This window comes from Peromyscus leucopus, chromosome 3, assembly GCF_004664715.2.
Source record: "Peromyscus leucopus breed LL Stock chromosome 3, UCI_PerLeu_2.1, whole genome shotgun sequence".
Lineage (NCBI taxonomy): Eukaryota > Metazoa > Chordata > Mammalia > Rodentia > Cricetidae > Peromyscus > Peromyscus leucopus.
Window position 1 is genome coordinate 129,455,825 of NC_051065.1, and position 26,638 is coordinate 129,482,462.

General features: G+C 42.1%; 1 protein-coding gene and 1 long non-coding RNA gene across 3 annotated transcripts in view; one reads left to right on the forward strand and one right to left on the reverse strand.

Moving 5' to 3' along the window:
- Positions 1-26,638, forward strand: part of Sox5 (SRY-box transcription factor 5) — a 1,007,323-nt gene that overhangs the window by 514,709 nt on the left and 465,976 nt on the right. The gene's annotated exons all lie outside the window — the stretch shown is intronic.
- LOC119087742 lies at positions 7,553-14,415 on the reverse strand. The gene is made up of 3 exons (XR_005091220.1): positions 14,172-14,415; positions 10,144-10,244; positions 7,553-7,927 (listed from the first exon to the last, which is right to left on the reverse strand). It is a non-coding gene; the product is annotated as an uncharacterized LOC119087742 (long non-coding RNA).

Below are 26,638 nucleotides of genomic sequence, written 5' to 3' on the forward strand. Positions count from 1 at the left end.
GGCACCTTCAGACAGATTCAGATGGGTCGGGCTTCAGTAGGGCTTGGAATGGCCAACTGAAAGGAAAAGCAGGGTGATGTGTTGACTCGGACAGTAACTCTTTTTCCCCTGACTCACACTGCAGCCCTGCTGGGGTTCTCTCAAAATGATGGCAACTTTTAGGTGAAAGGGCAAATGGAATCTCTGACCTCTTGTGTTCAGCCCATCAGTTCAACTGTGTGCCTCCTTGAGTAATCATAAGTCACCTTTGCCCCATTTGAAGAGTTGTAAATAGGTGTCATGTTCTCCTTCCTGTGTCTCCTAAAACATTTTAAGAGTGACTGAGATTTTAATGCCGGTTTATTTTATGCTGGATGTGCCGTTGTTGCAGGAATGTGTGAAGGGATTTCTGTAGAAATCATCAATGTTTTTCCTGTTCTTTTTCTTTTCCTTTTTTTTGGGGGGCACAGGCTCTTATTGCATATTCTTGGCTAGCCCTCATAGATGAGATTGGCCTTGAAATTACAGCAGTCTTCTGGTCCTTGCCTCCTGAGTGCTGGGACTCCAGGCATGCACCACCATGCCCAGCTTCCCATTCAACTTTTCTGATAAACTTTTCAAGATGTCTCTCTAGATATTGACCCTCTGGAACTTTTTATTCTATTTACATACAAACAGTTACAATTCTAATTTTGTAATTTTTGTGGTTTTGGTCCATAATGGTTCTTTGTGTAGACTTCTTCAAAATAATCTTGAAAGGATTTATGCTTTCAGTGGGCATATACTAAGCACCTATGAATTGCAAATCCTGAATTTGCTTTACTCATCTTTAACTTGTACTCATCTCTGTTTTGCCTGTGTGTGTGTGCGGGTGTGCATGCTCATTTATGTGTGTGGATGCAGCGTTAGGAGCCATGGCATGTCAAGTGAGGGCCAAGCGGTGTCTGGTTGACAGTGGTCACTGGTGAGAACTGGCAGTAAGGAACTTAGCATTGAGTCCTCCTCCTTCCTTCACACCATCTGCAATGGTGGCTACCATCTCCTGATCAGCATCGCGGCTGCCCTCAGGCCTTCAGCAAAACTTAAAAATGTAAAAAAAAAAAAAAGGACCAAGAAATTCACATGGCACCAGTCAAATTGACATATCAAATGTAACTGCAGCGGGGGTGGGGGATTGGGGTTGGGGAGTGAGGTGGAACCTGGCATTACTGCCAGCAAGGTCTGGAGAAGATTCTGGGACTGGATCTTGATACACAGCATTGTTCATGGGAGCAGTAAGAAAACAAAGCACACGCTGCTTAGGGCTTTAAAGTCACAGGGGGATTTTCTCAGCTTGGGTGGGCTGGTTCACACCCTTGTCCCTTCCTTAGTATGGCTTTACATTGCATATCAATCTCCTTGATTGACACTGGGAAGTACACATTTCTAAGAAATAGTCTGTGTAAGTGAGGTGCTGGCCAGGGAGGGCATTCAGAGCATCAGAGCAGAATTCTTAGAAGAGAACGTTGGAAGACAATTTAGGATTGATAATATACATCCTGGTTGTGTCTCTAATTCCACAGCTACCACTGATCATTGCCTTTGGATATCGTTTTAGGCCCCATGCTAAGCAAAGGAACTATAGAGAAAAATTTCAGCCTCCGAGCCTAAGGTTACTCTTCCCATTCATCTGTCATTGCAGTTTTATAGCTAGGTATAATACTTGCTGCCTGGCACTGTCCATCTAGTGGCCACTTCTGTGGAATGGAAATGTGGAAGTGCCACCTGTGCATGCGTGTGTGAAGACCAGGGATCAGTCTATAGTCAACCTCTTTCCTCTCCCATTATTCTTATTTTTTTATGCAAAATTTCTCACTGAACCTAGAACTTGCTGATAGTGCTTGATTAGCTGCCCAGTGATACCCAGGGACACTCCTGTCTCTGCCCAGTGCTCCCTAGCCCCAGATACCCGTCCATGGGATCACAGTGGCACTGAATCTAGCTTTTCACATGGGTTCTGAGAATCTGCACTCAGGTCTTGTACACAGCCTAGACTCGCAAAGCAAGTGTTGTAGACCGGGAACTTCTAGTTCCAGCCCCTAAGCCCCACCCATACCCACACCCACTTTTCTGCTTCATTGTACTTTATGACTCACCTGCTTTTGTTAAAAATGTAGAATATTTCTTATGACAGGCATAATACCCAGAAGTTACCGAGCCTGCGTAGTGGTTATAGTGCCCTGTGTCCCAACTACTAAAATAGGAAACCATTCAGCATTGTTAAGTACAGCCACACGCCTCCACTGAGGGTGTCAAGGGTCTCTTGTAGCAGGACTTCTTATATATTCTGGAAAGTTCTGAGAAGTGACAAAAGAAGAAACCTGGAATACAGCAAGGAGGAATGCTGGGACAGAGACACTCTTCCACACTCCCCTCCAACTAGAAATGCTTTTGCGCTGATGCTTCTTGTAATCTGCATTTACGCCATTACTAAAGTTTTGCCTTGGTTTGGGATGTAGTTCAGTGGGAGGACTCTTGCCTAGTGTGAACGAGAGCTTAGGCTTGCCCCTTACATACATACCTAAGTCTGTTCTTCACCTGTTTGTCTCACTCTAACTGTGTGCCCTTACTTTCCACGTCCCTTCACTGGGTACACATTTTTCAACATTTATTATGTGTTAGAATAGGGCAAGTCACCAGCTATAAAACTGTGAATAAGACATGTTCCCTCCCCAACTATGAAGCAAGCAACATATGTAATCACCACTGTAAAGTGAATAAGGGTCTCCTCTATCATGTCTAACTCAGAAGGCTACCACTGGAAAAACTGGTTAGAGAAGTGAGTGTGTGGGTGAATTCTTCAGGAAGGGTTGAAATGTGTCCTAGCCACCCATCTGGCAGCACTTAGGAATCATGAATGATTTCAATGTTTCCATGGGCGCACAGTTCATTATGGCACATTATGTAATACACCGGTTGATAAAGCATGTTGTAATTGTATACAGCATGCATCCTCCCTCAATCTTAAATCACAGTGCGCACATGTATTCTTACAATCTCATCCCTAGGAGTTTCTTTTATAATATTTTCATTGTAAATTACAGCAGTAGCAACCATAGAATGTAGTTGAAGAAAGCGGAACATAAAATAACTTGCCCAGGGCTAGTCCACAAAAGGCTGGCAAAATCCCATCTCCTCGTTCTCTTCCCATGAGAGTCTAAACCCATGAACTTATTTGAAGGAGTTCCTTGCCTGGATGTTTGGTTCATTTGTTTTCTTACAACTTGTGCTTCCTATAGGCATCGATTTCCTGTGGGTGGCCTGCTGGCAAGCTCTGCTCTCCACAGCCTTGTCTTTAGAAAGCTGCCAGAAGGCCACGCCCTCTGCTGTCCCCTTTTCCTGCAGAGGAAGCAGAGCTGAGAAACTTGGTCTATTAAAGTGCGAGTTTGTGTTAGCTGAACTTTGAGATGCTGTAAAGCATCTCTTTACCCGTCCCTATCACATATGAACTACTGATGTTCACCTAATAGTCTAATTGATTTCACATTGTTTAGGACCTGCTTGGTCCATACATGGAAGTGTGTTCTCTCACACAAGCCACAAACTCATGAAGTTCAAGATTAAATTTGGTAAGCCAAAAAGGGTGGGCAAAAGCAATGAGGACGATTTTCTCCTTGGTGGCAGTCATACCTGTCAGTTCTGCAGCAGGGCATCCTGATGGAAAATACAATAGGTTATCAAAGTCACAGAGGGATTCTTCCTACTTCGGTGGGAGGGTGCACATTCTACTTACATCCTTATAATGGAATTGACAGGTCATACAAATGGTTAGGGTCAGAGTCTGCCCTCTTGGATCTCAGAACCCATGGTAGCATTCTTCTGTGAATCTGATGGAGGCATTTGGTGACAACTAGTTGATTCTGTTATTTTAATATTGGTTTACTTTTTACATGTATTTTTTCTCTCTCTCAAATGACTACATTAAAATAGAACAAAGCTCCCGTTCCAACACTACAGTTATTTGAAGTCATTTGCTAGAGAGCGAGAGAATACTTTCTGTAGTAATGACTTGCATGCAGTGTTTTAGTGTTCTCATGATTGACGCGGTGGTTGCAGGCAGACCCTCCGGAGCCATCTTGCTACTCACTTTATAGCACTTGCTTGGAGAAGGGAGTAGAAAGTTCCTTTCTGTCATATCATCCATGCGACGGGTAGATGGCAATCCTGGGTAGCTTACAGAGCTTGGTTCTGACTGGGGAGCTAGCAGTCACCTTAGGCTTTTGGATGGTGTGGTAGGAAGGTCTCAGGGGCACCTTGCAACACCTTATCATTGTCTGGAAGTTATCCTTGACACCATGATGATACCAAAATGTAGACTTTGGCCTTTGCAAAGCATTATTCTGTCTGGATACGGATAATCATTTGAATGTGTGACCACACAATGATATATGACAGTAACTGATAGTTTGGTGTCTCAATCCCTCTGGAGACTCTGAGAGTCCATTTGGGAATATCCAACTGCCTTGGAAGGGTGCAAAGCCAAGTTTTGGTCTTTCTTAATACTTAATGTGGCAGTTGCTAAAACTTTCCCCTGGATTCTTTGGCAATGCCTGTACAGGAAATCAAAATCATAGTAATTTATTTTTCCTAGCCTTGTTTTTTTTATCCAAGATTCCTAAATTTTGTGTGAGAACCTGGGCACAACGCTCATGAAAATAGTAGTGGCTAGAATCCCCCAGTGTCTCAGTCGATGCTAATTGAGATCAAATGTCACCTTCTGCATGAAGGCCGTCTCTGTAAGGTGACATAGGAGTTAAATACCTCATGGTCATGTGGCAGAAACCCAGTGCGTATGTGCATGCTTGATCATAAAGGGGCAGAGGCGCTCTGGTGGCGGTTGGTGGCACTTTCAGGAGCTGACTGGCTTCCAGCGTGATTGGATCCTGGCAGTCCATTCTGAGAAATCTCTCTGCTTCTCAGACTTTTCGGCCATTTTTCTGCTGGCTTCTCTTTCGGGCGAGCTTTGTGTCGATACTCTGTGCTGTAGCAGTTCTCCCAACCCCGTAAGAAAGAGATGGGTCTGCCTGTCCTTCGTGGCTCTGGAAAATGTCCTCCAACCTTGTGACTGGACAGACAAATGGGGTTTTCCTTTTCTTTTTCTTCTTCTTTCCTTTTGTTGTTCTGCTTGTCCTTTTGTTTTTCTCCAGACCCTGGTCATTTGCCCATCTCTTGTGGGAGAATGGGGGAACTATTTGTTTCCCACAGGAGAAGAAGGTCTTTGTACCAAAAGGAGAAATGCAAGCCAGGCCAGAACAACTGATCTCCATGACAATGAGGCCTCTCCTATCTTTTCTCTTTTAACAAATGCAGGAACTTTGCCCAAGCTCACATAGCAAACACAGGGGCGAATGCACAATGAAGCCAGATTCACTCCATCCAAAACCAAGTGCCCTAAAGAAGTGTCAAGGCTGCAAGAGTATGTTTAGAATAAAAACAGCCAGTGGGATTCCTTCCTCCACCACTGGCTAGCTGTTACCTCCGGAAAATCTTTAAGCCTTCATGCCTCAGTTTCATTGTCTTTAAAATGGGCAAAATTCTGTCCACTCTAGAGAATGACTGTGAATATTCAGGACTATACATACAGACTAGACATATAGACTCTGTAAAGTTCCACATTAGTAAGTGGTCAAAAACTCTAGCCCTTATTAGAACTGTTTCTAGAATTTAGTATAAAACGTTGACCCTAATTGTCAGCTGTTTGGACTTTCAGTTTCACTTGATGATTTACCCCAGGAACAAATCTGGGTTTACAGTCTTGAGCAGACCTGATTACAATCCTTAATTTCTTCCATTACTCGGTGTGTGTGGCCAATTCCACATCATCGCTTGCCGTTTGATATTCCTTTTGTTGTCTGGTATCTCATTTACTGTGTTAAAGTAGATGATGATGCTCCGTTTCTAAAGAATGAGAAGTGTAGGTTTCACACTGTGTTCTTAGCACTTCACGTATGTAGAGTGTGTAGACTGCACTTGCGGTACATGGACCTTTCATGGTTTTTAATGTGCATTTGATCCTGGATGACGCTTCCTTTTACTACTCCTTGGAGAAAGGCTTCCTTTCCTCGGCCCTGTGAACTGTCTCTGACCTGGAATGAATAGACATCTGAAACTGGCCTTGATGAGTAGACATGAGTGTTCCAAGTGAGGGAGAATGGCCCCCATGTATGCATACACTCCTTCAGAGGATGCCATGAACTTCAAGCTGCTCCTTCTTCCTTTGCCTACATTTCCAGAAGCTGAGCAACAGGGTGACAAGATAGCCCTCCCTCTTGGGAACAATTATAAATGAAGAGCAAAACTCATTTGGGATAGGCAAGCAGAGTTCTATGTGATACCATGGCTTGAGGTGTCCAAGTGACAGGTATGCCTTGGATTTGCCCAATATGAGGTAATGGGCTATTTAGTAGGTGACATTTTTAAGCACTGACACAGCCCATGTCCTTTCCAGACAAAGGCTGTAGTGTGGTGAGTGTGGGCTTCTTCTCAGAAACAGAAAATAGTTGTTTTCAGAGTGAGGTGAAATTTAAAGCTAGAATTTCAATATTTAAATATCTTGGAGCTCTGACTCTGATGGTAAACATGAAATATGATAGGTATATAATATGTATGTGTGTATGTATATATAAAACACTGTATAACTACAGATAGTACTTCCGTGGCAAAGGATAATTTCAGCTCCTTAAATGCCTGCAAACCACACAGCTAAATCGATGCAGTGTTTCTTGAGTCTGGTCCGTGGACTGAAATTTCAGATGGCATGCATCTGAGATACTTTCTCATAGGAATTACACAAGGCCTCTTGACTTGGGTTCCTTCTTTCTTAACCCTCCTACCAGAGGTAGGTAGATCAGAATCTTGTGAACTGCCATTAATTAGTTATTTCCTTTCTAAGGGGCTTATCACAGCAATCTAGCACACATTCAAGATTACACCTTTTCAGATGGCTAAAACATAGTTCGGTCTCTTCTAAAGTGTGGCTGGCTGTTAGTCTGGCATCCTTAAAGCTTGAGAGCCTGTATCTTTTAACGAATCCCAAACGTTATTCCCTCTATTTTTACAGTATCCTCGCCCCCTACAATGTAACAACATTCAATAAAAAAGAAAGTGCTGGTAGCATTTTAGAGATCTCAACTAATCTCCCAGCAAAGAAAAAAATCACTGTTCAGAGGTTGTATTTAGTATAAAAAGCAGTGGAACATCCGAGAGACAGATGTGATTATCCTTGCCAGGTACCTACAAGGAGAGGTATTGATTTCTTCTGGAAGAAGTATACAGCTCTGCCCACAGATACACATGCTCACCCAGAGCTTCTGAAAACATAGCTTTTAATTCTTTGTAAACAATAGCGTGGCACAAAATGAGACTTTTTTTAAAAGCTGCAACTATAAAAAAAAAAAAAAAAACTATTGTGCACATCAGTTTCAATGAATTGACCTTTTGTTTCGCTGGGGATGGTGTGCCCCTTGTTATGGACTGACTCCATTTGCCCATGCAAATCAGCACAAAGCTAGGATATTATCAGGCAATGGCAAAATTAAGAGGTAGGTCAGATTTAATGGAAACATCTGTCATTAACCCTTTTACAGAGACTGCCTGGGGGAATCCTTGTAGATAAAAGCTGTTGTGAGCTGTCTTCTCTTGCGCTGCAGAGGTGCAGAGAGCTGACAGTTGTGGGGAACAAAGTCCACTCTGAGCAGACTCTAGAGATCCTTTTCTGGATAAAGCACAAGGCACGGTGTCTGTATGAGATGCTTTTAAAAAACAAAACAGAAGATGAAGGCAACACAAGTTGTCACTGGTGTGAGCTTCTAGATCTTTCACCTGGAGCCTCTGGTGGCTGGGTTCGCCCATCGAGGTTGCTGTCCTCCTGGTCCCCTTGGATTAAACTAGACTGTTTACGGGCTACGTTCTGAAAAAAAAAAAAGGAACAGACAAAATCGGGAGGAAGGTTTGATATTTATAGCTGTGCATGCCAATACAGTATCTTTTGCCCATGTCGCACAATGGCAATGAAAGTGATGCCCTCAACAGCGCCGAGAGCTGGAGAGTCAATGCCCATGGCCATTATTTTACATTATCAATGGATTTTTATTAAAAATATGAATTAATTAGTATTTGCAATGAAATTAAAATTATAACTTTAAAAGATTTGAAAGTGTCACTTACAAATTATACACATAACCACAAGGTGATTGATCTGTTTGCTGGTAGGAAAAGACAGAAGGAAAACTTTCATAGGAAGCAAGAAAGCCAAGGCATAGTTTCTCATGCAGAAGTTACATTTGTTCACAGAATCGCGCTAAAAATGACCGTGGTCTTCCCTTGTTACATACTTTTATTCCACTGTTTGCTTAAGACGATCCTATAAGGATAACCCCTTTCTCTGAGAATCTTCTTGTCTGTGTCCTCCTGATCTTTGGGTTCATGCTGCCCACTGTCACTGTCCCCTTAGTCTTTCTGGAAGATAGGACACACAGACAAAACACAACTCTTCTATTCTGTCTGGACTTCATCTCCCTCTTAATAAAGCATTAAGCTTAATTAACCAAAGACATGTTGCAAGATGGGGGGGGCATTGATTTGCTTGTTTTCGGCCTTCTGATGCAGTGTGTGACTTGCCTTTGTGGCACATGAGAGACACAGAGGGGTTTCTACACACAGAATGAGGAGCTGTGTAGCTCTCCTCAGACTGTGAAGTTAAGTTGAATTATCCTGAATATTACCTGAAAAGATAAAAGAGGTGGACACAGAGGAGAAATAGTAGATACCGATTTGACTTTTAAAAATACAATGCTCATTTTGTAAATTTTAACCTTAATATATTTGAAAACTATATGATTTCTAAAAAAAAAAAAAAAAGAAAAAAAGAAATCTAAATAACTTCAAGCCCCAGCCACAGACCTAAATTGGCATGAAATTAGTTCATATTGGGTTTCTATTAATCAGGACTTGGAATTGTCCTTTGAAAATGCTTTTCATCTCTATTTCTCTCTGTCAGGTGGGCAAAGTGAGAAACTGTCCAGTGGTCTTGGCACTGGCACTCACACATGTGCTTGTGGGTCAGCACATGGTGTGTAAGTGTGTGCACACGCACACTCAGTGGCTCGGAGATGGACCCTACAGGAAGTGTTGACTTTGACACTGAACTGTCGGGAGGAGAGGAGGGCACAGCCTGAGACCGTTCAGACACTGAACTATCGGGAGGAGAGGAGGGTACAGCCTGAGATCGTTCAGAAACAAGACCACACAGGTGACTAGATCCTGAACACTCTGTCATCCCCTCCTCCCACATCATAATGCTTGGGGCTCTGGGTCCCAGAGGCCAGTGTGACCTGCTTAGTTAATTGGGAAGGAAAGCAGACTGCGTACAGCTCCAGCTACCTTCTAATAGCTCCCAGCTCTGTGGCATTTATCAAGACCTGACTCTTTTTACCCTGGAAGTAAATCACGTTTTCTCTCAGGAGTCTATGCATTCTATCCTCCTTTCACTGTCCACAGTAGTCTCTACTCAGAACAACCAGAAAAGTTAATTTGAGAACTTTTAATATTTGGTTAAAACATCTTTTTATTTTGCAAGAATGTTGATGTCTTTTTGTTGTCAAGCTGTAGATCATTAAGTGCCTGGTGTATGGAGCTGAGTTTAGATTAGTGCAAGTGCCTCACAAGTTACAAAGTTCTGGCTTCGATATCATTTGGGCATGGTGGGGCATGGCTCTAATCCCAACATTGAAGATGTGGAGGGAGGAAGACCAGGAGTTCAAAGTCATTCTCAGCTGCAGGGTGAGTACAAGGCCTGCCAGGGCTGCACAAGACTCTGTCTCAAAGACAAAACACTAAACAGAATTGTCATAGCAAGACTAGCAATAAATGAATGTTCTATTCCTGGTGCATGGGCTAAGAGGTTGGTGTGCTGTTCTGAGTGGTAAAAGCTTCTCTTTTTAGTTTCTAATTTGGAGATGGACAGTGATTTCTTCGTTCCACATCCTGTGCACTGGTGATCAATAGTTTAGAGACGTGACCAGTGAGCTGGACCAAGGGACAATTACTGTGCATTCATTGTCTTTGGTAATCAGGATACAAGCCATGAACTCCCAGCAGTAGACACTTCTTTCTCAGGAGACTTACCTGAAGGAGATGAAACAGCATTCCTGGCCTCTGGTCTGCCTGACTTAAAGCAAGGTTCTTGGAACGAACATTGCTCTGCCATGATCTCTGCCATCTGCAAACTGAAATAGTGCATTGTAAGGTTAGCCATCACAATGGTCAACTGGGGCTCTTTTTAGCCCTTTGGCATTTCTGGCATTCAATTTCTTGTTTGAGTATAGTCACATGACTCAGCCTCCTTTGTTGCTGTGATAAAACACTCTGATCAAAACCAATTTGGGGATGAGAGGGTTTATTTCAGCTTTCAGGTCACAGGCCATCATGGAGGGAAGTCAGGCTAGGAAGTGAAGCAGGAACACTGCTTGCTGGCTTGCTCACAGATATGCTCAGCTAACTTTCTTATATAGCCCTGGCCTCCCTTGCCAGGGAATGGTGCCGCCCACTGTGAACATGGTCCACCTATATCAATTAATGATCAAGACAGTCTCCCGTAGACATGCTCACAGGCCAGTCTTATCTGAAACTCCCTTCTCAGATGACACTAAGCTGTGTCAAATTGACAGTTAAAGTTAACTAGGGCCTGCACACAGTGCAGAATATGGGCATCTCCATCTATACTCTCCTCTTGCTCATGACCTACCCTTCCTTCTCCATAAGTAACAGTTCTAACCAGTCACTGACATGTTCTCCTTGATTTTGTTCACTGATCCCTCATGACAATGTCACAACCTCTCTCATTCTCTGACTCCTGCCTGTCCATGCTCACTTGACTTGCTCAGGGTTTCTTACTATGAAATGACATTTAACAATGCGCATGTTGAATCTGAGTACCCTCTGCTTGGCTTAGCATTCCTCTTTCCACTTATGTTTTGAAGAGAAATTTCATATTTTCTTTGCTCTAATTCTGGTTGCCAGGATGGCTGAATGCCATTCCTGGAAGGGGTGTGTGTGTTAGAGCTGGCAAAGACAGGACCGTTGGCACGGGGCGAGGAAGCCATTCCTGTGTCATGGAGATTTATCCACTCATTATTTAAATGACTGCTAGTCTCATAACCATCACTGACTATTTCTTGTGTGTGTGAGACCCATGCCCTGGGTACCACTCTAACCAAGGAGGTCCTGCTTTGCCCAAGGAACTCCCAGCTGGGTATGCTGCAACTCCATCAATGGGAAAATTGTCATTTGGACAGCTCGTTCATTAGCAATAAGTAAAGAAGAAGGGAGTTTATTGCCATTTTCCCAGTGCTTTGAAGGAAGCTTTGAGATTTTTGGAGGTAGCTAATAAATGAGAGGGACAGATATAATCTGCTGTATCTGTCTTCTTTATATACTCTGTGCCTTTAGGATTTTTATTGATAAATTAGTTTGACAGGTTTTAAAAAGTTTGAAACCCATTGCCCTAGAAGAATAAATGTATTAGCAGAAGTTTTTACTTACTTATTTAGCCTGTGTTTTTAGTGCCTCTTTTTTTGGAGGGGTCCAGTAAATGGCTTCACCCTTCCACTTTTCTCAATGAGCAAGGTAGTGATCTGTAGCTCTAAAGAGTGCTGAGCTTCTAAGACAGGAGGATCGAGGCTCCCACTGTCCTGCTCCTTTGCTGTAGGTGGGAACTATGGGTGAGACACTTAGCCACAAGACAGTGATCGTAGGCATGTGATTATGCTATCGTGAATTACAGATGAGGAAATATTCAGAGTGCCAGGTGCAAAGCCACTCCATAACCCCAAATTAACACAATCTGCTAAACAGAAAACAGAGTTTGTGTTCTAGAAAGATCAACTCAATGTCATGTCATATAAGGAAACATATGGGGTATGGTGATCTCATGAGGACAGCGGCAGCCTGCCTTATACAATGATATGATTTGGGGGACTTTTTTTTTTTTATCATAGTTTTGTTGTTTAACTGAAATGCAGCAGCAGAAGAAAAAAAATCACCATTTAAAAAACTCCCGTTGGTCATCTATTTAGCTACTTTAATGATCTCTTTACAGAGTAAATTATGCTTCATTTTATGTTATCTGGATTTGAGTGTCTGAGATTTTCTTGGGGGGACTGTGATAGTGAGGAAGAAGGAACACAGAGTGATGGATTCTGAAATTCTGACGTGAAGGGTGTAGCAGTGAGAGACCCAGACGTCAGCACACAGAGCACACTGCAGTGTTGCATGATGGGAGAAGTGGGAACTGTGGTCTGAGTTACTGGGTCTTATGTCAAGAGGTTGATGGTAGGAGCTGTAATGAGTAATCTCTGGCATTTTTATTTCATTGCTTACCGGCCAAAATTTAAGGAAGGAAAGACATTTTTGTTTAAAAACTACACTTTCTTAAGAGTGTTACAGCCAATGAATTTTACTCAGATAGCATCTGTTTGAAGGATGAATTAAAGGATGACCACACACACACACACACACACACACACACACACACACGCACGCACGCACGCACGCACGCACGCGCGCACACACACATACAAACAAATAACAACAACAACAATATTTTACAACTGAACACAAAATAATTTCATATAACTTATAGCCTTTCCAGTTCTAGTGGAAGCAAATTTGATTTTTTAAAATATGTACTTAGTTTTTATGTGTGTTCATTGTGTGTAATCTGTCCGTGCCCATGGAGGCCTGAAGAGCATTTTCAGATTTTGTGGAGCTCAAGTTCTGGGGAGTTGTGAGCTGTCAGATGGTGCTGCGACTTGAACCTGGGTCCTCTGCAAGAGTCACAAGTGCTCTTAACCACTGAGCCATCACTCCAGCCCCAAATAAAAACTTTAAAATAGTATGCGCAATGTGCTTTATAAACTTGTATCAAAATGTCCACAAGACCAGATATTATATACAATGAATATATGCCAGAGCATTTTTTAAAGTTGTAGTATGGACAGTGCATTCGATAGGTTAGTCTTCATTAAATTACATTCTGGTGAATTTGAATACTTCTTACAAGAATGTTTACCCTCAAAATTAATTAGCGGTGAAGGAGTTAAAAACAAAAATCAATAAAAAAAATTAGGAAACTCATGTTTTCAATTTAGACAAGTTAATTCTTGGTGTCAATTCCATATTTCAGACAACTCACAACTGCACTAGATGTATAAGTTCACTATTAAAGACGCTATTAAATGAGTAGCCTAGTATTATGCGTGTTGGTGTTAATATGACAGAAATTATACATCTCGTGGTGTTGCTTGTACTGTGATTTCATTTACTCTGAAATCCATGAAGGGGGAAGGAGGCAAACATGGGCTCACTTCCTCTCTGGGAGGCGGGCTGCAGGGCTTTGTAGGGCACAGTTGACAAAGACAGTGAGTGGCTAGCAGTCTCATCGTTGAGCAATTACACAGTTGCCTGGCGGTTCGAACTCCTCCTGTTTCTACCCCCTTAACAATCAAAGATGTAGCCATCACCACTATTCCATCCACGGATCCTGGATGCAGAGGATCCCCAATGATGCTGTTGCAGGTTGCTGAGCAGACCTTCCCCACTGACTCCTGAGCTCTGGGTTTCTAGCTGAGGCACTGACCCACTGTTGATACTCACTTAATATCTAAACAAACGGTTCGGGATGGGCTTCCTCTTTTGACTAAAGTTCACAACTTCTCCGGTTTGTTCCTGTGAAGATTTGCTTACTAGAGGGTGTCATTAGGCCTTTAGTGGCATTCTTTGCCTACTGTGGTTAACTTGAACAAGATACAGTTACAGAGCCTCCCTTCACCTTGATGCAATGGCTAGCATGGTCACATTGTCCGGAGCACACACTCACCATGGGCTTGCTGCACTGAAGAACCCAGAACCTATTTATAGGAGATGGAAAAAGACGCAAGTTTTAAAACCTTCACCTGCCATCATGAGTTGTGATTCTTTTCTACTTGATAGAAACATTTCAGCCTGGACTTTGGGACAAAATGTGCATTTTAACAAATGTCAAAGATATTTAGAATAATGGTCCCGGCTCCCTTCCTCGTCAACTTTCCTGCCTCGGCACCCGCAGCACGGGCAAGCACTGGAAGAAAATAAGCCTCTTAAACTCATAAACATACCTGCCTACCGTCTGGCAGGAGGCCCTGCAGTCTGGTGATCTCCTTAGTTACCCAGCAGAGAAGAGGAAAAACAAGAGCCCTGTGAAGATTCCGCATGCTGCCGCATCCCTGCCAGATGGCTATTAGCAAAACACGGACAAGTCTCCCTGGCTCCGCTTCCCCTCCGCAGGCACAGCCGGAATGCTGGGGCAGTGGGCTCCCAACTGAAAGCAGCTTCGGCCTCGGAACTTCCCACAAACGAGCATCTCAGGATGATGGGAGCACGTGTCAACGTCACCAGAGACGCGGTCCACTGTAAACCCGCTGCCCTCTGGTTTTAGATATCTAGGAGTCTCCCTCAGAGAAATTATGGAGGGTTGGGGGTATGACAGCATCACCTACTGATTATTTTGTCTGTCACGATGGGCCACAGGACTAAAATTCTCCCAAGTTTGGCCTTTGGGCTGCCGACATCACATCGGACCATGAAGAACACAGTCTAGGTAGAGCTGGGGGATTCTATTGGCTAAGTGTAAGGATACGTAAGCATTTTATAGAAACATCTTCCACTGCTTCGATTCTCAGTGTCCGTCTGTGTGACACACAATTCACTCGTCAGTTTAGATGGAAGCTGACAAAGGGCTTAGCTTGTTGAATAAACTGCCTGGTTGTGGCTCTAGGCTCCCCCATCTCCCCCCACCCTCCCAGGGTTGCTGACAAAGCATCCTCCTCTAAGGTGTCACTTCAAGCCCTCACTCTTAATGACTCTCAAATCCACCTGGCTCCAGCTGGCCAAAGCTTTGCTGATTTGAGGGAAAGTTCTAGAAGAAACCCAATTCTTCTTTGTTGTACTTGACCCAGATTTTTTTTTTCATTATTTCTTCCTCTGCTTCCAAATCCTCCTCCTCCAGGTATAAAGATGCCAAGGTTTTCCGCCTCCCTTCCTCCTGTTTACCGCAGTGTTAGAGCTCAAACCCACACCCTTACCCAGGTCGGGCACCCCTCCACCTGTTAGATTCAGTGTGAAATGTCCTCCACAGGCTCATGGGTCTGAACACTTATTCTCCAGCAGGGGACGCTGTTTTGAAAAATTGTTGCTCCTTTGGGAAGTGGAGCCTTGTTGACAGAAGTGGCGGTCAGTGGTGACAGGATTTAGGATTCTGTAGCCCAGCCTCACTTCTTGTGTGCTTTCTGCTCTTGCACTGTGAACTTAACGTGATCACCTGCCCCACACTCTTCCTACTGTGGCCTTCTTGCCTTGACTGACTTTCTCCCTTAAACTGTGAACCCAAACGATCTCTTCCTGAAGTTGCTGTTGTCAGTTACATGGTCACAGGAGGGAAAAAAGTGCCCAACACACCACTGAGTTACACCTCTCTGCAGCACACATTTGGATCTAACCGTAAGAAGCACAACTAAAGCCTAGAATTCAGGGACTTTTTAATATGTTCTTGGAACGCCACAGACCTCATCCATCATCAGATGGAGGCCATTCTCAGAATCAGCCTCAGTAATAGTCTCTGCTTAGTTGTATTTCAACCTAAACAGCTGCATCAGGAAACCCCTAATCCTTTTTCTGTTCTTTGTGGACTTTTATATCCCATATATTTCAAATATGGGAAGTCATAATATGTGTCTTTTGTTACTAACCGATAGTGATAGTCTTTTGTCACTAGATAGTGAAAGCCTTCAAACTTCATTCATGTGGTTTGACATGTCACTACTCTGTGACTCTGTCATTGCCAACCCCTAGACACTGTATGGCTAGATCATGTTTTATTTATTCATTTATCAGTTGATGGGCACTGGGTCATTTTCTGTTTGAGGTGCTTAAGAACAATATGGTTATGAAAGTTTTGCTACAAGTTTTCATGTGGACATAGATGTGGGTTTCTCTTGGGCATATCCCCAAAAGCACATTTTTGGGGGTACCTGGTATCTCAGCTTTAATACTGTGAGGAACATAAGGGCAGCTTTTCTGTCTGACTTGTGTTATCAGAGACACTGGTGTACTGCAGCCATAAAAAATGCTCATTCACTGCTCAGGAGTGGGAACTAATTGGTGCACTGTATAAGCTCGGCATAAGTTTATTAAGGTACACAATATTTTGGGGAACACAATACCACCACACCACATTTCCTCTCTTTTTGTCTAAAATTAAAAAAATGATGGTCCCTGTCTCAGGTTTCCTTTTTAGGAATACTTTTGTCAAGTAATAATCAGAAAATGTTTTTAGGAAAAAACAGCTATGTGATACTATTTGCTATGATCTACAATACCTTGATACTGTAGTATGAGATTTCTTTGAGTTGTTACAAAATTATGCTGCCACATTTCAGTATTTGGGAGTTAATGCTGTGAGTACACTATCTTATAAGAAATTGACTTGGATGGGGACTGGAGAGATGGCTCAGCAATTAAGAGCACTGGCTGCTCTTCAAGAGGACCTGGGTTCAATTCCCAGCACCCACACGGTGGCTCACAACTGCCTGTAACTTCAGTTCTAGGGGCCCTGATACCCTCACACAGACATACATGCCAGCAAAACCAATGCATATAAAATAAAATTATTTGAAAAAAAAAAAAGAAATTGACTTGGAAACAAAATAAGATAATGAGCAATAATTTCTCATAGAGAACATTTAAGAAAGGTAATTACAGAAAGAAACAAATCATTGTCAGACACCAGGCTGTGGTGATGCAGTCTGGATACACAGATAGAAGCATGGAGATGAAGGAAGTATCTGAAGGAGGTACTATGAGCCCTGGTAACTTCTTCAGACATCATTCAAGAATGCCCTCTCACTCTAGAGTAAGCTGTTTATGGAATGTTGGAGAATCATTAGTACATTTGAATTTCCCATTTTCCCAAACATGGAGTAGCTGTACAGAATACTTTTCATTTTTTGTTGTTTTGTTTTTTCAGTGCTAGATGTCAAGTCCAATGTGCATGGTAAGCAAACATTTTACCAGTGAGCTAACCCTCAGCCCCACTATTTGTATAGTCTCATCTTGCAGGTGCCCTGAGTTCTCTTTGGAGCTATTCAAACTCTGAGTGTATTATATACATTTTCCCGAGACAGATATATTATTAAATAGTCTGAATATCTGTGAAAGAAACAGAGATAGATAGGTACTGGGTAGATAGATCATGGGTAGGTAGGTGGAAGTTAATAGAAAGAAAGAGAGAGAGATGATAGAAGGGTAGATGATAGGTAGATATAAAAACAGAAATAAGTAGATAGGAGATGGTGTATAGATAATGATAAATACACAAATATATAGTAGAAAGAAAGACGATAGAAAGGTAGAAATGATGGATAGGAAGACAGAAATAGATGATAGAAAGGCAGATAGATGGATAGTTAATAGAGAGATGGGTAGATGACTAATTGATACATAAGTAAGCAGATAGATGGATAAATGATAGACAGGACCATTTCTTCCCTGCCCTCCAGGCTGTTAATCTATCCCAGAAAGCTTCCCTACAGCATGACCTCACCCCTGGATGAAGAGAGGATTTCATAAGTGTGGCCAGTGAGATGCTGTCTTCTTCCCTGTGGTCAGTGAGATACTGTCTTTTGCTATATCTTAGGGTGGCCATCTGCTCACCCTACTGAAACTCTTGAGGTATTTTACAAACTAAAAAAAGTTTTAGTCATACTTCCAAAGGGAAAAAAATGAAGGAAAGGATAGATGTATATCTGGAGATATAACCAGATACATTCTTGTTTATATTTTAGTTTTTTTTTTTGTTTGTTTGTTTGTTTGTTTTTTTGAGACAGGGTTTCTCTATGTAGCTTTGCGCCTTTCCTGGAACTCACTTGGTAGCCCAGGCTGGCCTCGAACTCACAGAGATCCGCCTGGCTCTGCCTCCCGAGTGCTGGGATTAAAGGCGTGTGCCACCACCGCTAGTTTTTTTTTTTTAAACATAAACTTTTTCTATGAAATTGAGTCCCAAGATGAAGTAGCCTTTATTTTTATTTTTACATAGTTAAGTTGGCTTTTCTAGTTGTGTGCATTGTCATAACTCCTTCATATTTTTGTGTCAAACTAAAGAGAAATATTTGAACTCCACTACTTACCTCAAGTTAAATATTAAGGACACAGACTGATGCATCCTGGAAATTAATCAGACTTTACCACCTCCCAGGTGACCCTGACTTGCTTTTCAAAAGCCAGATTTGAATTTCAGGCCTCCATTCCTTCACACTGTTATCGTCAATCAACAACATCTGGAAGCAGAAAGACAAACAAACAAACAAGCAAACAGTTCTTCTTGTAGCTTCTCAGAACCGATTTCCTTTCCAGCCCCTCAGAATGCAGAGGCAGCGCACTTAACTTTGACATCACTCCTGCCTTTTTTTTTTTTCCTGTCCTGATTGCCTGCCCCTCCCCTCTGCAGTTCCTTCCCCTGCCTCACTGTGTGCCTATTACCCTCAGGCTTTGACCTTGGGCAGGCTGTGAGCACCAAGTCAGGAGGAACAATGTAGTTCAGGCCAGATAAAATAAATCTCTCATTTCCTGTCAAGGGACTGAGCCAAAAGCAATGATGAGAGACAGGGGCAAACCGTGCAACCTGAAACACAGACACTAGGGATTTTTGCGACCACAGGCCTGCCTCGGACGCTGACAGCAAAACCCCAAACAGCCTGGTGACAGCAGACACATAATAGCTATGGAATTAACGTAAACACACAGGGCACCGGTGCAGCTCCCTGGCCGTCGTCCGCACAACAAGCTTGAAGCGCCAGAAGACTTGTATGAAAAGTCTCCAACCTGTGAAGGAGTCCCCTGGTTGGGGTGAGGATTTCATAAACCCAATGAAGCCGCCTTTGCAATGGAAAACATGGACACAAATTCTGCCTGGTGTGTGTCCTGCATATTTGCAAACAGCCCTAGGAAGGACCTCCGCGTTCACCTCAGAAGTAGGCGGTGATAATAGGTTTTCACTGTTGCTGAAGAACCGACAGTCCATGTGATGAGCAGACACCAGGGAAGTGTCTGCTGTCTACAGGTGTTGCTGGGAGTGGTTCTAGTCCTTTAAATCAGTGTCTGTGGGAAAATTCTGGATCCTCACCCTCTAAGTGAAGAGTCCAAGGTGGCTCACCTGAGGCGTGGGCTTTCCAGATGGAGATGTGAGGCAGCACACCCATTCCTTCCGTTACTAGATTTTACTGTGTGTGGCCACAGTCACGAGGGCTACGGATTATATTCCTGATGTCAGCCCTGCTCATATCTATCTATCTATCTATCTGTCTGTCTGTCTGTCTGTCTAATCTATCTATCTATCTATCTGTCTGTCTGTCTGTCTAATCTATCTATCTGTCTGTCTGTCTAATCTATCTGTCTGTCTGTCTAATCTATCTATCTATCTATCTATCTATCTATCTATCTATCTATCTATCCATGCTTCTGTTATCTTTTCCAGAGGAGCAGAAAATCCAGAGGAAATATAAAACTAGCTTGACAATGCTAAGATCATTTTAGCGTTTACCCATACTCCTTCAAGATGGCAATGATAAGGGACTAGATTCATTCATTCATTCATTCATTCATTCATTCATTCATTCATTCATTTCATCTTCCAATAGGTGTGTTTACTAAGTGCTGGGTACCGTGATGGGAGATGACATGTTGTCATGGCTGCCATGAAGTCCTCACAAATGAATTTTACAACTCAGTTTGAAACAGTCCTTTGAGCAAAACTCCAGATCAGTTTCAATTTACATTTAGAGATGGCAAAGGATATTTTTTTCTTTTTTGGATGGGTGGGTGGGTGGGGTAATGTATGTGAGTATATAAAGTTTTCCACATGTGTGGGCAGCACACATATACATGTCTGAACATACATGTGGAAGTCTGAAGTTGATATCCAGAATCATCCTTGATCCCACTTCCACCTTGCTCATTAAGGCAGAGCCTCTCATCAAACCCAGAGACGCATGGTGGCTGGAAAGATGGCACAGCAGTTGTGAGTACCCTCTTTTCCGGAGGATCAGAGTTCAATTTCTTAGAGTTTGAATACTAGCCAACCTCTCATAACTGTAGCTCTGAGGGATCTGCTGCATTCTTCTGGTCTTTATGAACAGCTGCACTCATGTGCATATACCCCATATAGACACATATGTCTGTCTGTCTATAGAAACACATCTGTAGATGCCTACACAGAATCAATCAATCAGTCAGCCAATAAATGAAACTTAACAGCAAACCACAGCTCCCTAAACGTCAAATCCTGCTGCCCAGTTTGCTTTGGGGTTCTCCTGACTCTGCCTTCCAAGGCTAGAATTACAGGTGGGCCACCATGCCTACCTGGCATTTACATGTGTTTTGGGGATCCAAACTCTGTGGCACACACTTTAACTACTGAGCCATGTTCCAGCCCAAGCCAGGGCTTATCAATCTCAGACTAGAATGCTAGGTAATATCTGAGTTAAACATTTAGAAGTATCTTGTAGAGACAGAAACGGTCTTAAAGACTGCACCCAAGATGGCGCTCTTGATGCTGTGCAGAAAAAGGGTGGATGCATGTTAGAAGAGCATGCCATCCCAGAAGAATGAATCTCAAGCACAGAAAACCTTCACTTGTAGACATCATGGATCCTTCTTCCCCCTTCTGCACTGCAAAAATAATAGTTTGATCCAATACAGCTATCCATACTCTGCTTACACCCATGTTCTGTGTGTGTCTATTAGCTGCAAAGGCACTGTAGTATGCTTACCTGCTCTCCCAAGCTCCTGACAGGAGAAGTTACACTCTTCATCTGGGTGTCCCTGCACTTGTGGAAGCTGCTGTATGGAAGCACTCATGGACTGCTGTGTGAATCAATGAATGCACTTTGTAAGCATGGATAAATCAAAGACTTGCACACTTCCCTTTAATTTATGCAATTTTACTCAAATTGCGCATTATTTAAGGGAGTTGATGACTTTCATAAATAACCATAATGGTAACATTGTTGCATATGTTGTTTGAATGCTTGCTATGCATACGGTCTTCCTTCAAGTGCTGAGCACGCATTATTCCATTTACCCCAAACCTATTCAGTAAGCACACACTACTCCAAATTGAATAAGAATATACTTTGTAATTATAAGTGATAAATCACTTATTTTAGGTTTTATAGAAATAAAATCTTATCTAGAATTTTAAAAATTATTTCCCTTGCTATGAAATAATATAGTTCAATAACAATAAACTGAGTTTCAATAGGGAAACTATGGACCCCATTTTAATTTATGTGAATAATCCCTTTAATTTTCCATGTCCACAAAGAAGAAAACTGGTATAGATACAGGAGCATTTAGTTTGGAAAGGTGCGAGGGAGCACAGGGAGAGATGGTGGTCAGCTTTTGCATGATATCCTAAAACACCTGAGATGGGCGACTTTAAAATCAATGAAGGGTTGGGCTCAGTGGTTAAGAGAATAACTGCTCTTCCAGAGGGCCTGGGCTCCATCCCCGCCCCCCACGTTAGGTGCCTCACAATGGCCTGTATTGCCAGTTCCTGTTACTCCATCCACACCTTCCTGTGGTCTCTGCAGGTACTTCCTCAAATGGGCACACACTCCCACAGATACACACAGAGCTACAAAAAGAAGTACCTAGAGGAAGGTGCATTTGGTTGCTGCTCTTGGAGGTTTCAGGCTGTGGTGAGATTGCACCTTCCTTCTGGGCCTGTGGCAGAGCAGTTCAAGATGACGGGAGCTTTGATGAAAGAAGCTATTCTTTGTGGCTTGGCAGCTGAGAAGCAAGGAAATGCAGGAAGAGAGACTCAGTCCCAAAATATTGTAAAGGAGTGTCCCAAAAGACCCAGCTTCTCCCACCAGACACCACCTAAGTCAGTAACACTGGGAGCTGGGAACAAAGCCATTAAGACCCAGGCCTTGAGGGGCCATTTAAGCCTCAAATGCTGCATTTGACTGCACAGTCACTGACATGGGCCACACCAGCTAGTGAGACACTCCAGCTCTGGAGCAAGCCCTGCTAAAGAGCCTGGAGCTGATTCTCTAGCTCTTTCCTGCTTCAGTCTGAATTACAAAGACACTTCTCGCAGACTTTGGCTTCACAGGTACCTATGTTTTATGTCTTTAGTTACATGCTTCTGATCAGGCCTGTGTATATATATATTTCAATAAAAAGATTAACTCAGACAATAGAGTATTTTGTTTTCCCAGTGTCCCCAGCGGTTGGCACATGTGAGCAATCGTTTCATATATCAGGCTTGCACAAAACACAAACTATTTAGACAAACGGACAGTGACTCAGATCCTCTCTTGTGCTGCTGTCCTCTGTGCCCCACACACGAGCTGCCTGATGTGTGTGCTCTTGGACTTTTCCTTCCAGTATTTATCGACCTTCTTACCTCTCCGCTCTGTCTTCTGTTGACAGAAAATGGGACTTTTGCTTAATTTAACTCAGGATGTTTCCTTTAAACAAAAACAATTGCTTCCTTTCGACAGAAAATTTATGAGCCAGCAAGTCTTCAGAGACAATTGAACTCTTTAGGTAGCTTGTAGTACAATGTGAACCCTGAGACCATCCATGTTCTGATGGGAACAATATTGGTTACTTGTGCTTGTCTCAGCCCTGGGCTGTCTATTCTTGCAGCCTCTCCTAGCACTCACAATAAGAGTTAAACTTTAATAAATTCCAGGCATTTTAAATTTTAATTTCAAATTACTTGTAGGGATATGTGTCTGTGCGTTGGTCTAAGCACTTGAGTGCTGTGCCCGTAGAGGCCAGAAGAGAGCATCTAATTCCCTTAAGCGGGATTCACAGATGGTTGTGAGTTGCCAGATGTGGGTACTGGGAACTGAACTCATATCCTCTGGAGGAGGAGGAGGAGGTGTTATTCACCACCAAGCCCTGCCTCAGCTTATAGACAGTGTATTGCTTCGGAACCATGCCTGTGGAAGGTTTTATGAACTATACAAAAGTAGAAAGGGAAATCACCAAGTAGTGAGGACTTACAAACACTGGTGGCATCTTGTGGTGGCTCAGATGAAGGATATTCTGTTTGGATTAAAGATGCAAATAAAATTATATGCATATTGGTGGACTATTTACTATTCTTCATATTTTGACTGTGGGGAAACAGCTCATGGAATTAAATATCAAATATCATGAAAACAGCTAAAGAGAATTACTGTATACAGAAAATACAACAAACCTGTAGAATTCATGCTGTTGTTGCTGAAGAAAATGGCCCAGCACTTTGACTTTTTTAAATGGCCAAGTCATTTTTTTATGGATATGAAAAACATTAAAATTATATTATCTATTGAAACTTGAGAATATTCCAGTTAGATGAGTAGCTTGAAATAGTGCACATTTCCTCAGACTAGCGTGCTTATAGTATTGTGCTCTAATTCTACTGGGTGAACTAGGCACTATTCAAGACCAATTTTACATAAGGATAAATATTGCATGATTTATTAAACTATTTTATTACTATAGATAGGATCATGCAGAAGTAATTATATATACCATGCTAGCATCCGTGTGTATAGAGTAAACCCAACAATAACACCATAGCTTTCTAAAATTTGTATTGTCTGTACCTGCATCTCATGTAAGCATTTAGTCCTTTATTTGGTATAAATTTTATATGGTATAAATTTTATATGATGTATATAATTTAAAAATGAACAATGGGCTGGGCAGTGGTGTTGCAGGCCTTTAATCCCAGCACTTGGGAGACAGAGGCAGGTGGACTCTGAGTTCAAGGCCAGCCTGGTCTACAGAGCGAGTTCCAGGACAGCCAGGGCAACACAGAGAAACCATGTCTCGAAAATGGAAAAGAAAATGAACAAAGGTTAAAGGAGCTGTTGGTTCAACATTTTAAAACATAATTAAAGTACCTCAGTCTGTGTGTTTGCACTGAAGACTTCAACAAACAATCACCTGCTGTCTGATATGAGCCTCTGTAAGAGAAGCCAGGATTAGTGGACATTTGGTGCTTATTTTTTAAACTGGGCTTAAGACAGTAGTTTAAAATGATCATTAGCTTATACAGTTTATAAAAGAACTCTCTCCTACTCCATTTGCTCTCCTTGTCGCAGGACTGTTCTGAACACGAGGGTGGCAGCGTTTAAGAGTTCCTGATTATTTCTTTAGAGACTGGTGTGTTTGCTGCAGCGCTGCTGTCCCAGACTTCGTGCATGCTCTGGATGCTTCTGGAGCAAATGCAGCGCTTTCAGTTTCACCGTTGGTTACACAAGTATCTCAGAACACTGTGCCTGCACTTAGACCCTATTTCAAGGCCCCAACTAACGCCTCTCCTGACTTCTCTCTCTTCTCGTGCCTGTGATATCACTATTAAGCAATTATATGAAGGTTATAATTTCATATCTTGATTTTAACCAAAGTTTAAAGGCAGAGAGAATAAAACTGTAAGCACCTAAAAGTGACATAACTCATACATCAAGCGTCTGGTGAGTTCTGTGTGACTCACAGCTCTGTAGGAATTAGATGGCAGAGAAAGCATCCCCTACCACTCGCCTTGGCCATCCTAACTGCTCTTGGGGGTTCTTGAGGCACCGAGGGCTGGAGGTGTACCTGCATGAAAGGAGAAAGTGGTTTTTGTTGAGGGCTGGTGAAAACCTTGGTGCTAATACATACTACCTGCTCTTTAAAATCCACCTGTAAATGATTAAAATCATCATGAACTACTCTATTAAAGAAAGTCCTAACTGGGATTTGTTAGTTTGTCCCTTTAGAACAGTTTTCCTGTGTCCAGATTTTCTAATTAAATATTAGTGTATTCTGATGCTTGATATGGGGAACATATTCTTGAACTTAGTGTTTTATTTTAGTTAATGCCTGAATTCCACAGAAAGTTTTCTTTCCTTAGAAACAAATGATTTCAAATATATCAAATGAAGGATGTCTTTGGTTGCTGTTTGTTTTGTTTTTAGAACAAGGTCTTGTTATGGAGCCCATGTTACAGGCAACTCTTGTTTGTACCTCCTGAGGGTTGAGAAAATCAGCACAGCCCACCACAGTGGACTTAAAGGACTTCAGATGCGCATCTTAGACATGATGCTTGAGCAAAATTTAATATGTTAAATGAAACATTGAGCCATTTCCTTTTTCAGTGACCATAAAATATTCATATAATTTATGAGTAACCAACAATGCTATAAAACCATTATAATTACTTTGTTTAAACCATGTGGCAAATGTTGGCAGCATTTGTAAGTTTTTATTTGTGATCTTTTAGCTTGGTGCAGTTTGTTAGAGACCGTTTAATTCAGAAATTCAAGATTCAAGGGTAGCGGTCTAGCGTCACCAAGGGTATGTTCAACTTTAATTCCAATTATTTTTTTATTAATTTTGGAAGAGTACATATTTACAAGCTCCTTGATTTTCTATTTGCTGTTTCTTTGGATCTGGTTCAAAACCTACCCTTAATTATGTCCGACATGTGTATTACACTGGGAAGTTTCAAATACATGGCAGAGTAATTGTGCTCTATATTGCTGGGGGATCAATATGAACATGATTGAACTTGGATAGTGAAGGTGGCTGACTTGCATGGGCACATTGGCCTGATTTAGGGGTTGTTATTATTATTATGATTATTATTATTTATTTTTAGTTAAAATAGAATTACACCACTTACCCCATCACCTTTCCTCCTTCAAGCACCTCTCGGGTCCCCTCCCCCAACCCTTAAGTGCCTTCACCCCACCCTCAAATTGATAGCCTTTTATTTTTTTTAATATTATTGTAACATATATATGTGTACGTTCTCACAAATGTATGAATACAACCTGCTGAGTCTTTTGTTGTTGTTTGTGTGCATATGGTTTCAGAGCTGCAAGTTCTTCTCCCAGCACCCACGCGGCAGCTCATAACCATCTGTAATTCCAGTTCCGAGGGAATCTGACACCCTCTCCTGGCCTCCACGGGTACTGCATTCAGGCAAAACAGCCACATACGTAAAATAAAAATAAATATATTTTTAAATCAACCCACATAGTTTGTTTCTATTATAAGCTGCATGTTCCCACTGGTGGGAAATGTTTAATTCCATTCTAGATCAGCAGATGAAGTTCCTACAGAGGCAAGCGCTCCAGGAGGAACAATAGTTATTTGATAGAAGCTTCCTACTTCATGAGAGACATCAGCTTGGTTCAGTCGTGGCATCTTACAGAATTTTTAAAAATTCTGTATCTTCATTGTATTACTGCTGTTAAAAAGCATGTGAGTGATTGCAAAGGGTGAGAGATTAATATTTACATGTAGTAAAGCCTTGTATAAGGTTTGTATTGATTTAAAAATATTCAAATCATTGTACTGATGTTACACCAAGTAAAGCATGTCCTTTCACATTGAGCTTTAAAGCCTTGTATAAGGTTTGTATTGATTTAAAAATATTCAAATCATTGTACTGATGTTACACCAAGTAAAGCATGTCCTTTCACATTGAGCTTTACTCCATGGGTGGATGCTTGCCCTGTCATTATGAAATGGAGGC